This window comes from Podarcis gaigeae (assembly GCF_964106915.1).
Source record: "Podarcis gaigeae genome assembly, chromosome: 1".
Classification (NCBI taxonomy): Eukaryota; Metazoa; Chordata; class Lepidosauria; order Squamata; family Lacertidae; genus Podarcis; species Podarcis gaigeae.
Genome location: NC_139678.1, coordinates 49,568,657 through 49,583,838, shown reverse-complemented (window position 1 = coordinate 49,583,838; position 15,182 = coordinate 49,568,657). Strand labels below are relative to the sequence as shown.

General features: G+C 41.8%; 1 protein-coding gene across 1 annotated transcript in view; it reads left to right on the top strand.

Annotated features, from left to right (window-relative positions):
- The first annotated feature begins 8,085 nt into the window (after nt 1-8,085).
- Nucleotides 8,086-15,182, top strand: part of FUT8 (fucosyltransferase 8) — an 80,495-nt gene continuing 73,398 nt past the window's right edge. The window contains exon 1 of the mRNA XM_083750810.1: nt 8,086-8,626. The gene's annotated coding sequence lies outside the window, so the exon portion shown is untranslated. The remainder of the gene's footprint in view (nt 8,627-15,182) is intronic.

The following is a 15,182-nucleotide window of genomic DNA, read 5'->3' as shown; positions in this document are numbered from 1 at the left end:
TCAGCTTTCAGAAGCAACATCCTTAGAAGCACCAAGTGCTTCTAGAACGGCAGAGGAAAGTATATATTGATTTTCACTGGAGTTTCTAGCGTTCAGGTGCTCCATTCATACTGAATGAAAGCGCACAGAGCGTTATACTCTCATTTTATCATATACCAGTATTGTAAGAACCGTATTTTTCTTTTTGATGCTTACTGCTGGAAAATCCCAAACCTTTTTGATGTTTTATAAATATTGCTTCACTTCACATTCCAAATAATTGCACCAAGGACTCTTTACTGTAAAACAGTTTTACTATAAAAGTGGTATTTTAACATTCTCAGTTTAAAATTTGAAGTATGAAATCTATTATTTTATGCAATTGGACCACAGAAGGCAACCAGCCACTAGTATTCAGAAGCATTGCTTCCTCCAATTGTGGAGGTAGAGCAGAGGTATACACCCAGACACAGATGTCTACATCTGTCATTAACAAAATAATGTTTTCCAAGATCTTGGGCTTATAGCAGCCTTCCCCAACCTTGGATCCCCAAATGTTGCTGGGGTACAATTAACACAGCTAACACTCTGGAAACTAATCAATATAATCATTTCCAAGAAGCTGTCTCCGGAACAAATGGGAGCCAGAAGTAAAATGATGGAGAGGCAGAGTAACAATTCAGTGGCCAAATTAATATGCAGCAGCATGGATACCTGAAATGAGATTGTGACATCACCTGTTCAAACATCTGTGGTATTAATTGTTTAGTAAGTGTGTAGAGAGGGAGAACAGTCTGCCAGAGCATGCTCCAATAGACTATGATACAGGACTTGAGAGTAGATTGATACCCAGAGATTAAAATGGTATTTAATGCAGTTTTGCAGTCCTGCTCCTTAATGTGTGGGAAATACGATGTGTCCTATATGTTGCGGGCGCTTGAAAAGAAAGAAAACTGTTTGGTGCATTGTGAGGGTTCTGGGTCAACTTTGATCCAAGTTATGGTCCAACCAATGCTGGTGTCTGGCTATTTTGTGTCCTAGGCAAGGCTAAGTACTTGCACCGCCCCCCAGTTGCTAACTTCAATTTTCAAAAACAGATGTGTTGTAGAAAAAAGTGAACAGCATAAAACTTGAAACTGCTAAATTTATTTTAAATCGCCAAAGTAAGTAATACAACAATCTTTTATTATCATAAGAAATTATTTTAGCACACAAAGCATTTTGAACGATCTTGTTATGTTGAAATTTAAGTCTCTTCTCTTAAAAGTTTCAGTTTTAGGCACATCAAAATCTCACTTTATGTGCTATTTGTGTTGCAATTTCCCCCCACGAATTCCTTCAGGTCAAGTGCTGATGCTTGGGCATGTTCAATTGATATAGCTGCCAAGCTAATTAGTCTCTTTCGCAACATTGTTGAACATATGTTTTATAAGTTTGAGCTTTGAGAACCTGCATTCATCACTTGCTACTGACAATGGAAGTGTGAGAAGGATCCTTAGGGCAACAGAAACATTAGACACATTATCTAGGAGTTTTTGCTGTAGTATGAAGAGATGTGGTGGCATAGACTTTGGAAGCCTTCAAGCTATAACTTTTCAGGATAGATATCAACATACTTGCTTCTATTGTGCATCAATGATTTTTCCAAATTCTTGCAGGCCTTATGTACATCTTCAGCAGATATTTTGTTTATACTGCATATATCATACAGGAAGCCAAATAGGGATATATGTTGCTGTAGCTGTTGGAAGCTCTCTCCAACATATTGAATGACCATGTCTATTTTTTTTTTTTTTGAAATAATTTTTATTAGTTTACAACAAAAACAAAAACACATACTAATTTCACATCCAATTTTTCACGAATTGTTCCTTTTCTGGACTTCCTTCAGCTTTTCCGTAAATCATCCATAGTCATTATTTAAGTTACGCATTCCTTAGGTTTGTATTGTTATTGTTTATACCCTTCTTTTCTATTCCCTTTAAACAATACTTCTCAATTTTGCACAGTGCTTCTTTAAATCCCTCTAGCGTTATCTGTCCCTCACTTATACTTTCCAGATATTCCACAAATTTCCCCCAGTCCTCGATGAACTTTTGGTCTCTTAAATATCTAATCTTCCCAGTCACTTTATCCAACTCAGCATAGTCTAACAGCTTCATTCTCCATTCTTCCACCATCGGTATTTCCTGTTGTTTCCATTTCTGGGCCAGTAACACTCTTGCAGCTGTCACTGCATATTGGAAAAATTTACAATCCTTTCTCTTTATCTCATTACCTAGTATTCCTAACAGAAAGGCCTCTGGTTTCTTTATAAATGTATATTTTAGAATCTTCTTCAATTCGTTGTATATCCTTTCCCAGAAGCCTTTCACTTTCTTACATTCCCACCACATATGGTAAAAAGAGCCTTCTTTATGTTTACATTTCCAACACTTGTTACATGTCTTATACATTTTCGCTATTTTTACTGGTGTTCTATACCATCTTTAAAACATTTTCACAACATTTTCATTTAACGTCATACATGCTGTAAATTTTACATTTTCTTTCCATAATTTTTCCCAATCCTCAAATTGTATGTTATAGCCAAAATCTCTGGCCCAATGTATCATTACCGACTTAACTTCCTCATCCTTCAAATTCCATTCTAGCAGCAACTTATACATTTTGGATAAAATTTTAAAATCATTACCGGTATTTATTATTTCATTCTGAAATTTTGAATCCTTGTCAGCCTAACCTCCTTCTTTAATCTCTTTCCTAAACATTTCATTTATTTGAAAGTAATGCAACCAATCATATACATGTTCTTTAACCTGTTCATATGATTTCACTTTCCATTTCCCCCCTTCTTTAATTAACAATTGATCATATGTGATCCAATTGCCTCTCATATTAATTTTCTTTATACTTGAATGGCCATGTCTAAGCACAGCTGTCCAGAGTGGCTGGGGCAACCCAGCCAGGTAGGCAGGGTATAAATAATACAATTATTAGATTATTATTAGCAGTAGAAATCTGCTTTGAATTTCTGCTTTGGATCTTGAGATGCCTCTTCTTGGGCTTCATACTCAAACTGCAATTATAGAAGCATTGCAAAAACTACATGTTAAATGTAAGAAGGGGAGCTGATATATCTGTGAGAGAAGACAGAGATGGTTTGGGGAAGATGGTGAGCAGCTGCGCATTACTGTGGTCAAGGACTTTCAGACAGGAAGTGGCAAAACCATTCATGAACCATCCCATAAATACAAAGTCCTGCAGTCATGTAACCAGCATATTTACATATTTACCAGATTTCTACAACACCCTATAACAAATGTATTCCCAAGATAGTTAATACACAATAAAGCAATCAGAGAAGCATGTGTATATATAAAAATTATAAAGCATGTTAATGAAATAATTCAGAAACAAAACAGCCATAAAAACACATTCCCAAATAAATCTCAAATGTTTCTGAACATTTGAGGCAGAACACAAATAAGACTCCTGAGAATCTATTCAGGAGTATATGCCACAGGTCTGAAGCTGCAGCTGAAAGGACTCTTCTCCTAATACATACTAATCTCAACTCCTGGGAAGGCGGCACTTAGATTGGCAGTTCCGAAAGCCCCACTGGGCTCATAAGGAGAAGGCATCTCTTCGGAATTTTGAATTACCTTTGGAAACTGGTAACCAATGCAGATGGTTTGATATCTGTTTGCACTAGAGCTGAACTAAAAAGTTCTCATGTGAGAAATGGGGAGGGATGATTCCCTACCCCCCCCCCCACCTCATGAAGTCTATTCAATTTTTATAGACTGCAGATTCTGGTGGACGAAGTAACCCTCCCCCCCCCCTTTTAAAAAAGTTTTAGAACTGGGGGAAGCCGCAAATGCAATCTTCCTGGCTGCCTCCTGGAAGCTGCCATTCCCATCCCCACCCACAATGCCGCAGGCAGTCCACAACCATATAGTGGTCTTATGTCTCGGGACATTTTGGGCGACCCTCCACTAGTGGCTGCCCCCCGCTCAGACTGGTTTCAAATGCCCTGCATGGCAGTAGGGTTGTAAATTGGGTGTCATTTTGACGCAGCTCTAGTTCTTGCCACCTGATACTTCAGGGTGTTACATATGGTTACTAGATTTCTTTCTTTCTTTCTTTTTTAAATAATTTTTATTAACCGACCAATCAAATCAAATCAAATCAAATCACATCACATCACATCACATAAATTCCGAATTACAAAGCCGAATTTTAAATTTTTGTTGGGGGTACCCATATTTCAAGTTCTGAAGGGTATTCCAATCATCTTCTTGCTGCTGCATTAATGTCCACAAATCTGTCCAAATAATGTTCACAATTCTATCCAGTCCTATCTTGCTGTTCCCACATCTCATCTTGTTATTTTCATATATTTTTCTTTTTTCTTTGTGTTCTCTTCTGATAATCTCCTTAAGCAGGTAAACACAAGTTGTAATCCTGTGTGAATTTTTCCGTTCGTCCAATAACCATATCGAGATGGTTTCCATATATCATCACTTCCATAAATAAAAGCACTCTTTCCATCATTAATCTTCACAAATCTGTTGCCTTCTTTAGTCCTCCGAGGAGGTTCGCCCGCAGTATGAAAATAGATCCATTCCACCTCCCAGACATAAGTCTTTTGACAGAACTTGCCAAAATGGCGACGCTGTTTTTTACTGCGTCATCCCAAAGCTCTTGTACTTTCCATGATCTCCTTAAAACATGCTTTTGGTTAGAAATTATCTCCACACAGTCTTAATCATCCAGTTTAGGTGATTTAAGCGGCATTTCTGACTTGTAGGGGGGGGAATTATTGGTTAATCACATAGAAGAAAGAAAGGAAAGTCCCCCCCCATCCAGTCCCATTGCCGACATACCGAGCCCTGATGTGTCTTCTCATGATATATTCCTGTTTATCCGACCAGTCTTCTTTCTCAGAGATCTCTTCAATTAGCAGTCTTTACTCCCCATTCTTCCTTGAAATATATGCATTTGCTTCTTCCAAATTGTTTCTTTTGAAGTTGCTGCAGCTAGTGGCGTGAATCAGAGACAGCGTCCAGGAGAGCCGAAGTCCACACAAGGGCTTTCTGCCTAGTGCCTCCACCCCCTCAAATTCGGGGGTGGTATAGGGCACAGCAGGCAAGGGCAGTCCCCCCATTCCCTTGGGGGGGGCAGGGAGGCTGCATACTCCCATCACAGCCTCTTAATTACCTCGTGTGGGTTGGAGAGATGTTATTGTCGGCCATCTTCCAATGCGCCCCTAGTGGCCCCCCGGTTACTAGATTTTTTTCAATGAATCCGGGGACACTTTTTTTTTTTTTTGAAGCCAAGTAACAACAGGGAGTTAGTAGTGGGGATGGTGAGGAAAAGATCCTGGGCCCAAGCAGACATACATATTGTATAAAGGTGCAAAGTCCTTCTTTTGCACCTTGTGAAACATAAATGCGCAGTTTTTTAAAAACGGCAACGGCGCCCTGCCCACCCATGACTCCTGAGCCTCCCCCAATCTCCTCCCCCCTTCCCCCTTATAGTTTTGACTGATCGGGGGAAGCTTGGGAATTGTGGGCGGGCGGCCGTTGCCCAGTTTTTAAAAAAACTCTGCGCATTTATGTTTCACAGGGTGCAAAAGAAGGGCTTTGCACCTTGCCTGGCAGAGAAACTGCGCACCTTGTGCCCCTCCTGGGCAATGGTCACCCACTCGTGACTCCCGAGCCTCCCCTGATCGGTCAAAACAAAGGGGGCAGGAGATCTGTACAGCCGGCGGCAGCAAGCAGTGAGCAGCTCCTGAAGCCAGCCAGAGCCAACTGCGCTACCAGGCTGGCTCCAGGCTGCTGAGACTGCCGCTGCCACGTTTCCTGGGGATAGATTTGCAAATCTGGGGACATTCCAGGGACGGAATTTGTCCAGGAACAGATTTTCAAATCCGGGGACTGTCCCTGGGAACTGGGGATGTCTGGTAACCCTATTATAGATGTGGGTAAAATTGATAAATGCTAGACTTTTGTTTATTTGTGGTATGAAGGGAGAATGCAAGCTGCAAATGAATTCCTGGGCTGGCTTATGCAAACCAGCCTGGCTGGCTGGGGGAAGAGCAGACCTTTTAGCATTACAGAAAGGTGTTGATTCTTTGGCCTGGGGAGTCACATGTCACAAAGGTTGCCTTTGTGTTTGTGTTAACTGTGTGTTTGAGGGGACAGGAAAAGGGAGGTCTGGGCAGAAGGAGGACAAAGAGAGGTCGGGATCCATCTTGGGGAGAAGAGGGAAGATTGCCTGCAATACTTTGGGCAATGCCTTAACATCTGGACTTCTTTCATGCAGTCTCCACCGTGTCTTCTATTCTCCAAAGACCATGTGTGTTTGTGCTCCTGTGGCCTCAGGCACTCTTGCTGCTACTTGGCAGAGAGAGGAGCAGGCACTAGGCTTTTGTAACAATACGTTAAAGAGGCAGCAGTAGCATTTTAAGCTATTGGCCCATTTTCCAAGGCAGCCCCACTTGAAATAAAGTAGGCCAATCTGGAGGTCAGTCACCAAGGTATGGATTACAGTAACCAGGTTTCTCTGTTCCAGCAACTGGTGCAATTGGAGACGTCGACGAAAGGCATCCTAGGCTAGATACCATCTAAGATTCTGTAACTCATCATGGTTCCAGGAAGGCTTAAGCCTTGGAGTGTTGGGGGGAAGTAATAAAGCCATTTGCCCTACTCACATGGCTCCTTTGTGGCAAGATGTCTTCAGAGTTATGCGATCATGGTCCGTGGAAGTGGCTCCCAGACACCACCCATCATATAAGAATTACCGTAAGAATTGGGCCTCATTCTTTCACCTCCTACTTGGTAGATGCAGGGGCAAGATTTAGATCACTGATGGTGGGAATCTGTGGCGCTCCAGATGTTGTTGGACTCAAGTTGTAGTCCACAAACATCTGAAGAGACACTGGTTCCTCACCTCTTCTCTAGAGAGCCTGTGGTGCTGTACACATACAAAAGCAGCTCCCTCAGGAAACACCATACAGGCACACCTTCATATTGAACGCAGGAACCAGTTCAGCAGCTGCTTCACAAGCAACTCCAGGAAGTTAAGGTAAAAATATGAATGAAAGTAGTGTATACTAATATTAGTGTGATTTTTCTTTTGTTTTCAATATGACTGACACTGTTTAATAATAAAAAGTATGCATGGTGAAATCCTCATCTTCATTTCTTTATTCAAGAGTCGTCTTCTTCACCTTGCTCCCCTGTATTTCGGTGTTGTCGCTGCAGCTCTCCTCTTGCGACCTACATTTGGGGAGCCCTGAAGTTTCAACTGCTATGGGGGCTCCTTCGCAACCAGCATTGAGGTATAGCTAGCCATTGTGATCTTCAATGCAGTTGTTCCATGACAGATTGCCACATTTTCTTTTTTTTAAAAAGTTAGCTACTACATCTCAGTTTTTGATTAAAATTGCTGTACTGGATTATCTCACGTGTCAAAGTCACTGGTGTGAATAATTATTTCCTATACTTTATAGTTTTCAAGTTAGTGTGTGTGTGTGTGTGTGTGTGTGTGTGTGAGAGAGAGAGAGAGAGAGAGAGAGAGAGAGAGAGAGAGAGAGAAATTAGGGAAATGTCATATACATACATGAATAAAGTCGGTTTTTGGGCTTCAGTGGGATTAGGGTCCCTAAAGCTTAAACTTCATTAATTTCATAGTAAATCTGCCCCTACTCGCGACTCTGGGCTGCTTGAGAAGCATTTCAAAAATACGAAGACGCCGAAGAGCGGCTGTTCCGCCGGGCTGAGGAATAAAAGGCTCCACTTCGCGTTCAGGATATAACAGGGCCGAGTCCGACGGACTGGCAGGTCGCTCCCCGGCTCCCGGCAGTGATAATCGCATTCGGCGGAGATCTCTCAGCGTCTGGCTATCCAGAACGCCGCTCCTACCCGATCCGGCCAAATGCGCGTTCTGCGCGCTCTCCGCCGGGCGCGGCAAGACCCGCTTTGCCTTCAAGCGCAAACGCTAAGCAAGCCGGAATGCAAAAGCAGAGCAGCGGAGACCGCCCTACCACGCATGCGTGCTACCAGCCCTTTCGCCGCCGTCGCCTCCTTCTCCTCCCCGGCTGTGAAGCTAACGTTCCGCCCGCATGGAGATTTCACAGGAGCGCCTCTCCCATTGGCTGCCTCCCTCCCAGCACGCGCGTCTACGCCACACCCACTTGGCTCCCTAGTTTCCCTTTGAGGCGTCGAGGGCCAAAGCCTCGCGCTCCTCCTCCCCAGTCCGCGCGCGCCCTCGTTGCTCGTAGTTCCTCAGCTCGGATTACTTCTTCCCTTCCCTCCCTCCCTCCTTCCTTGCCTGCCTTCGGTGCGCGCGTGAGGGGAGCGCGTTTGCGCGCGCCGTTTCTCCCCTTCGTCCCCCCCTCGCGCTCTGTCAGTGTCTCGCGCTCCTCCAGTCTGTTGGAGGCTCCGTTAAACGGCGGTGGGTTCCTGTTTCCGTCTTTTCATCACTCCCTTCCCCCGCCGCCGCCGCTCCGTTTCCATCGCCGTCTCCCTCCGCCTCTTCTTCACAGCCGGCAACCTCAGGAGCGCCGGCGTTGAGGAGCAGAGGTGACCAGGAACCCAGCCTGCGGGCGGGCGGCCGGGCAACACGGGCACCCAGGCGGGTAAGGCGAGGCCGTGGGGGCGCTCGGGGAACTTGAGGGATGCTGCTTCTCCCGCTCCAGCCCATCCTCCCTCGCGGGCCTGGCGCAGCAGCAGCAGCAGCTGCGGTTACTGATGAGGAGGGAGGTGGCGGGCGGGCGAGGGGTGGCTGACTGGGAAGGAGTGATGGTGGGGGGAACGGGGAGGCCGCCTGGCTCTTGGGGTTCCTTAGCCTCGCCCGGGACAAAATCCTCAGGGAAGGAGGGAGGAGGTGGTGTCGTCCTGGCCGGGGCCTGCCTGCGTGCTCCGGGAAGGCGGCCGGGGGTGTAGGTAGGAGATGGTTCTCTTCTTGGGGCAGCAGCGTTGCTATGTGGGTGCTAGGAAAGAGGCGGCAGCAGCAACAGCAAAAGCAATGCTGATGCACACACACAAAAACACCCAGGAAAAAAAAGGACGTGCACAAGCCAAAGCCCGAACATCGTGCGCGGAGGCGCCCGCGAGAGACGCGGCAAGCTGTACAAAATGCAGCACGAGCAGCCAGTGTGCAAGGAGCTGGGGGGTGGGGTTGCCATCTGGGGAATAGGCGGGGGTGGAAAAGGAGGGGTAGGATGTGCTGAAAGCGGGCGCTGAAGAAGAAGAAGAAGAACTGCGGGAGTGGTCTTGCTTTTCTTGCACCCCCGCCCCTTGTGTAGAAGTGGTGGCTTTCAACTTTACTTCAGAGTCAGGAAGTGCAGCCGGTAGCTAGCGAGGGTGCATACTCCTTTTATTTCCTTAGATCTTGCTCTTTCATGGGCCTCATTAACAAGCATGGGCGCTTGGCCGTCCGCCGTTCAGTGGCCTTGCCATTATCGTTTTTCATGTATCTGTTTTAGTCAAATTTCTTACTAAAACAGGATGTTTTTGTGTTTTATGTAATTGGTGCTGTTTGTGCTTGGATACCTTTCGTATTTAGTTCTTTGGACTTTTTAAAACTTGTGCTGTGTTGTGTGAGTGACTCAATATGTCAACTAGAGACTATTTCAATAAAAGTCGCTGTTACATCTTTTCCAAATGTTCATGGATGATCCCCATTGCAAAAAAATTCAGAAGACTTGAGAAACTATAGACAGGGAGATCATAAAGACCTCTAGCATAAATTGCTACTCTTTCTTTCCTCTTTATATCCTCAAAACCTGTGGACACATCAGCACTTACTTCAGAAGTGCATATGGTATTGTACAGCTTCCGTAACCTGTTCTTGACCTTAACTCTGCAAATATTTACACACATTCTAAATTTGATTATTGATAGTTTAACTTTTGGGTGTAGTCCTTTCAGTGGGGCTGTTGACACCAATAAAAACAGTGGTATGTGTTTGACGATCAGAACATAGCATTTTAAAGTACTTTAATGGTACAAAATTTATTTGCTTCCATATGGCTTGAGCTTGCAATGTTGATTTAAATTTTTGCTCAGCAAGGAGTGCCAATATTGTTTCCAGTACTAATGTCTCAAATTTCCAATTATGTTAATACATATTTGGACAGTCCTCATCTTTTAAAAATCATAAAAGCTGAAAAACTATAACAAATTATTCATCAGACTTATGCCTTCGAGTCTTTCCTTCATATTTTCCCAAAATTGCCCTGTTTCAAAGGATTAGAAAGTAAGGAACTTACACTTTAAAGTCTATGAAGCAGATATTTAAAATCAGTTGCTGGTAAGGGGTTTTGTAGATACCTGGTACAGTATCCCATTTCTTTATTAATGCAATTTTGCTTTGAGTAATGGCCTTGTTGATCATGCATCCTTTAGATATGGTACTCACTTGCATCCTGCAGATGTTTATTCTTTTGTAATAAAACAGAAGGAAAGCCTACTTGCAGCACAATTGTAGGTCTGTCTGCTTAGAAGTAAATCCAGTGGGATTTATTCCTAGGTATAGGATTGCAACCTTAGATTGTATCTTCTGATAACTTTGTTATAGTTAACTGCACTGACTTGTTTCATACTTCATATCATGCAGCTACTTAGAATGTCCAAAGAGTTGAGCTGGGTGCTTAAGTTGTGTTAAAACAGTGTTTATTTCAGAAATGTAAGTTGCTAGAAGTAAGAAGTACTAATAGTTGATAAAAGCAGAGGCTTAATTTTGGGTAAGAATTCTCGTAGAGTTTTTGTTTTAATTTGCTTAGACTATTTCTTCAGAGGAGTGAAGGGAAATACTGTACAGAAAGGTTATATGGTAGGCTACTTCACACTACTCAGCAACCAAGTAGGCTGTTTAATAACAGCTGTTCAATAATAATAAATTGTGTGGAGAATTCCTTGATTATAAAATTTCATTCTAGATAGGTTATGTTTGCATGTAAGTCTACCAACAAACAGGTTAGTATAGGTACAATAAAACTGAGTGTTTCTTCCATCTGAAAGTGGAGTGTTTACTGTTAAAACAAGCTGTAATGAGTGTCAGTACTGTTCCAAATACTGTAGTACTATCTTGGCAATATGGACAATACAGACACCTTCCTTTAAAAAGTAGTTCTCGTCATTTTTAGAGACTCACTGCATATTATTTGAAATTTTGAGAGACAGTTTCAATCTCTGGCTTTTGTAGCTGTGTATTCCATAATGAAAAAAGTAATTACAGTGTTAAGTTGGTCTGGAGGGGGAGCTAGTGCTAAAGCAAAACAACATTTAAATTTGTTAGAATCCTACAGACCTTACAGGACTGTTGCCCGTTTGATTGTGGTATGTTCTTATTACGGTTATAATTGCTTAAAATGCTTCAAGGGAAAAGAAAACTATTTTTATTATGCTGTACTCTAATGCCTATTAATCCAAATATGTTCAAGAAGTTCATATAATAGTGTTTCTCACAAACAGTGCATAAAATGTTGGCTTGGAATACATGTCTGCAGACATATCTTAAATCACTTATTTTGTTCTGAAAGTAATGACTCTGTTTCAGTGTAAAAATAGTTTTTAGTGTAGATGTACTCTTCTTGTATTTCTTTTGCAACCTGGTTCATAACCAACTAAGTTATAGTACTTGGGTTTAACCTGAGTTGGACTGCAATCCTAAACATACTTTCTAAGAAATAAGCCCATTTGAACCCAGTGAAACCATGCTTTTTAGTGTCATTGAACTCTTAAACTGCTTAAATCAAAGTACTTGCTGACTGGTCTTACAGTATAGTAACTTCTTAACCTACTCAACTGTTTATATATTTTTTGAAATATTAAGTGCTTTATAAATGCTTTTAAATAAATAAACCCAAGATTAGTCCTTTATGCACTTACTTGGGAGTAAGCCCCAGTGAATATAGTGGGACTTACTTTTGAGTAAATATACATAGACTTGGAAGAGGTTCTGTTGGTATCTTGAAGGTAACATTTAGGCCTGAGCCAAAATTCCTCTTGGTTCTTTTGCGTCCTTTTCTCATAGATAGGCTTCTTGTTTTGTTGGGGGCAAACATTGAAAAAAATGTGATATCATAATTATTTCTTTGTATTGATCAGTATTGGTGATTTGCTGTCTTGCTCTGTATGACATTGTTGCAGTGCTCAGTAACATCAGCACCTCTTGTCAAGTAGTGGTATAATTGCTACACTGGTGGCAGCTCTGGCTTTCATGTGTTTCAGTTCACTTCTATGTCACTTGTTCATGCCTAAGTTCAAAAATCATATCTGTATCTCAGATAAGGTCCTGTAATTAAGATAACTGTTCTGCACTTTGCTCTTTGTAGAAATCTTGGAACAGGGTTAAATAGTGTAAAGTGTGCGTTGTAGCTGCCTTGTCAAGGCATTTTCTCATGGTGCTGTGTACAAATTTGTCCATTGTCAGCTTCTTCTGTGGAAAAAGCCTTAGTAGGCTGAGTGGTGGTATTGCATATTTTTGCTTTAAAAGAATGATTCTTCACTTATGATGTAATTCTTGTGATTAACTTGCAAGTAGGGACTTGTTTGTATTTTGTTAACCTGTATGCAGCTTTGCATGACAGTGAGCCACATACCAAGCGGAAGTGTTACAGAAGTGTAGTAGAAATTGCTGAAATACAACTTGTTGTTAAGGAAAGCAAATGACACAGTATATGGATCCTTGTTCCTGGGTGGATTAGATTGACTTTCAGCCACTTTTCTAGCCACCTTCTCTCCAAGCTTCCCTCCCCCACTGCCTGTGATAGAAATCTGGGAGCACGAAACAATAGTTTTTGTAACACATTCCCTCATGGCTTTAAAACGTGTTTCCAGGTGGAAGATGCTGCCTGCACAGTAGTCTTAAAAGGTTAGGTTCTGTACTCCTCTTTGCCCTGGGATGCCTGCTCAACAAGTAGAGCGCATTCCTCTCGTGTTGCATATATTGATTGATATATCTGATATGGTAGCACTCCATGTGTGTATAAAATGAAGGTGTGTAAAAAGGGGCAGTGGATGCATGCCATTGAAGCTGCATATCTCTTTGACCCTGCCGCAATGCATGGATGTCTGCACAGGTGGAGCCTATGTATGAATTCTTCCACATGAGCTGGAGTGCTGTGCAATTAGATACAACTTCTGGGGAAGCCTATGCACACGAGTTTCACCTAAGAAGAGTCTTCACTCATTGAATATCCATGCAATATGTTGCCCCTTTGAATATCTAGAGCCCCTTCACACAGTTGATAATAGTTAGGAGCAGCATTTAGTAATAATTCTTTAAGAAAAAAAGTTTGACTGTACTAACAACACTTCTAGGGGTTTCAAATGTCTATGCAGAAAACAGTAATATAATTACTGTTGTTGTTGTTGTTTTAAAACACAACCAGCAGAAGTCCTTTAGGTCCGAAGGGTGTGTGTGTCAAAATCCAGTTTCAGGAAATGCCTTTATTTGTATTTTCATTGTTGGATTATTATTTTTATATTTTTATTTGTAAGCTGCTGTAAAAAAAAATGCTTAGTAAATACATTTATATACTACTTTTCCAGAATAAAATTCTTCCCAAGATGGTTCAGATAATGTATCAAAGTACTGTACAACAGTAAAGTATAGTAAACATAATTTAAAAGTGTCTTGTCATTTTAATACAGTATAACATAATCCTATATTTTCAAAAGTATTGACTAACATCTGTTCAGTGCTAAAAATGCAACATAGTTCAGTCACCAATATAAGATTCCAAACCATAATTTGTTACCTTAAGCGAAGGTAAAATATCCAGTGACAGGGCCTTCCTAATATCATTCAGGTGGACTTCTATTTGAGAGTTGTGAGACCACTGCTGAAAAACCCCTCGCCTGCATGTCTGCCAGCTTAAGTTCTTTTGCTGACAGGCATTTCAGCAGGGTTTCAGATGCAGATCTGCTTTGCTTTGAGCAGTGCCTTTGGAGGGGAAAATTAGGGTATAAATTTTAAAAATAAATAAGAACGTACCAAAATTGTAAGCAGTCTTCCAAGTTCTATTGTAACTTAGTTTTCAAAATTTTGGCTGGCTTAGAGTTATGTGGAACCAGTCAGGGATTATGAACATGTGGCACTTAACTCCCATTAGTTTCAACTGATGTGGTCTGGGATGATGTAATTGGTGATTCAGCAAAGGCTGCAAGTTTCCCATTCTTGTTTTAAATTGTGGCCCCCAGCAGTTGTTGGACACAACTCCTATCTTCCCTAGCAAGTTAATTTATTCCCAGTAATAAAGGAAGGCAGTTCTGATAGGACAGTGAAGATGAGTTTAAGCTTCAAAGCAAGGATTTATCTCTTTCTTTGCCACTGGATTTGCTGAAAGCACCAAAGGGTGAGTAGTACCTAAGTATCTTATTCTGGTATTACTTCATCTTATCTTGCAGTGGTATGTATCCTGAGCCCTTGGGATGGGGATAGTTAAAATGTAATAAAATAAGTTTATTCTATTCCTGTTCTTCATGTTCTTGTTTCTTCTTCTGACCAGCCGTAGTTGGCTGAAAGGTAATCTGAATCAATTTCCTTTACCATCAGAAGGGGAAATGTTACTTTCTTCACCACTTGACAATATATTTTAGAGAGAATAGTACTTTTTTGATGCTATGATGTTTATTAGTTCTCTCTTGCATCATGATGTGGAAATGATCATGATTATCTCTTCTATCAGCTTACACAGACCAGTGATGTGAGGGCACTTGCATTATCTCCTTGTTACTGGTTACCTTTTCCTCCCTTTCCTTGAAGACTAGAAGCTGATAAGAGAACCAAGTTCAGCACACCCCTATAAATAAACTGGAAAACAATTTTTTCTTCTTCAGCTATTAAGTAAATTTTGTCCCATCTGAGTATTTTTAAGGCTCCTGTTTTGTATGCTTGCTCTCTTCCATGTTTCTGCAAAGTTATAAGGGAATTAGCAGTTTATTTCGCATTGTTGGCTCTCCAGGTTTTGCAGTTAAGCATTTGCTCGTGTAGAAATGTGCTGCAGAGCTTCACTTTGATTTCTACTTGTTAAAGTTTGTATTGAACAAAATCTTTGCATGTGTGGAATGACTTCTGCACATGCAGTGCAACTTTCCCTTCTTTCCCTTTTATTCTGCATGTCCCCTAAATCTGCTTTGAAGGGTTGGGGAAATGCACAGAGCAGGTGAAGGGGAGGAGAAGTT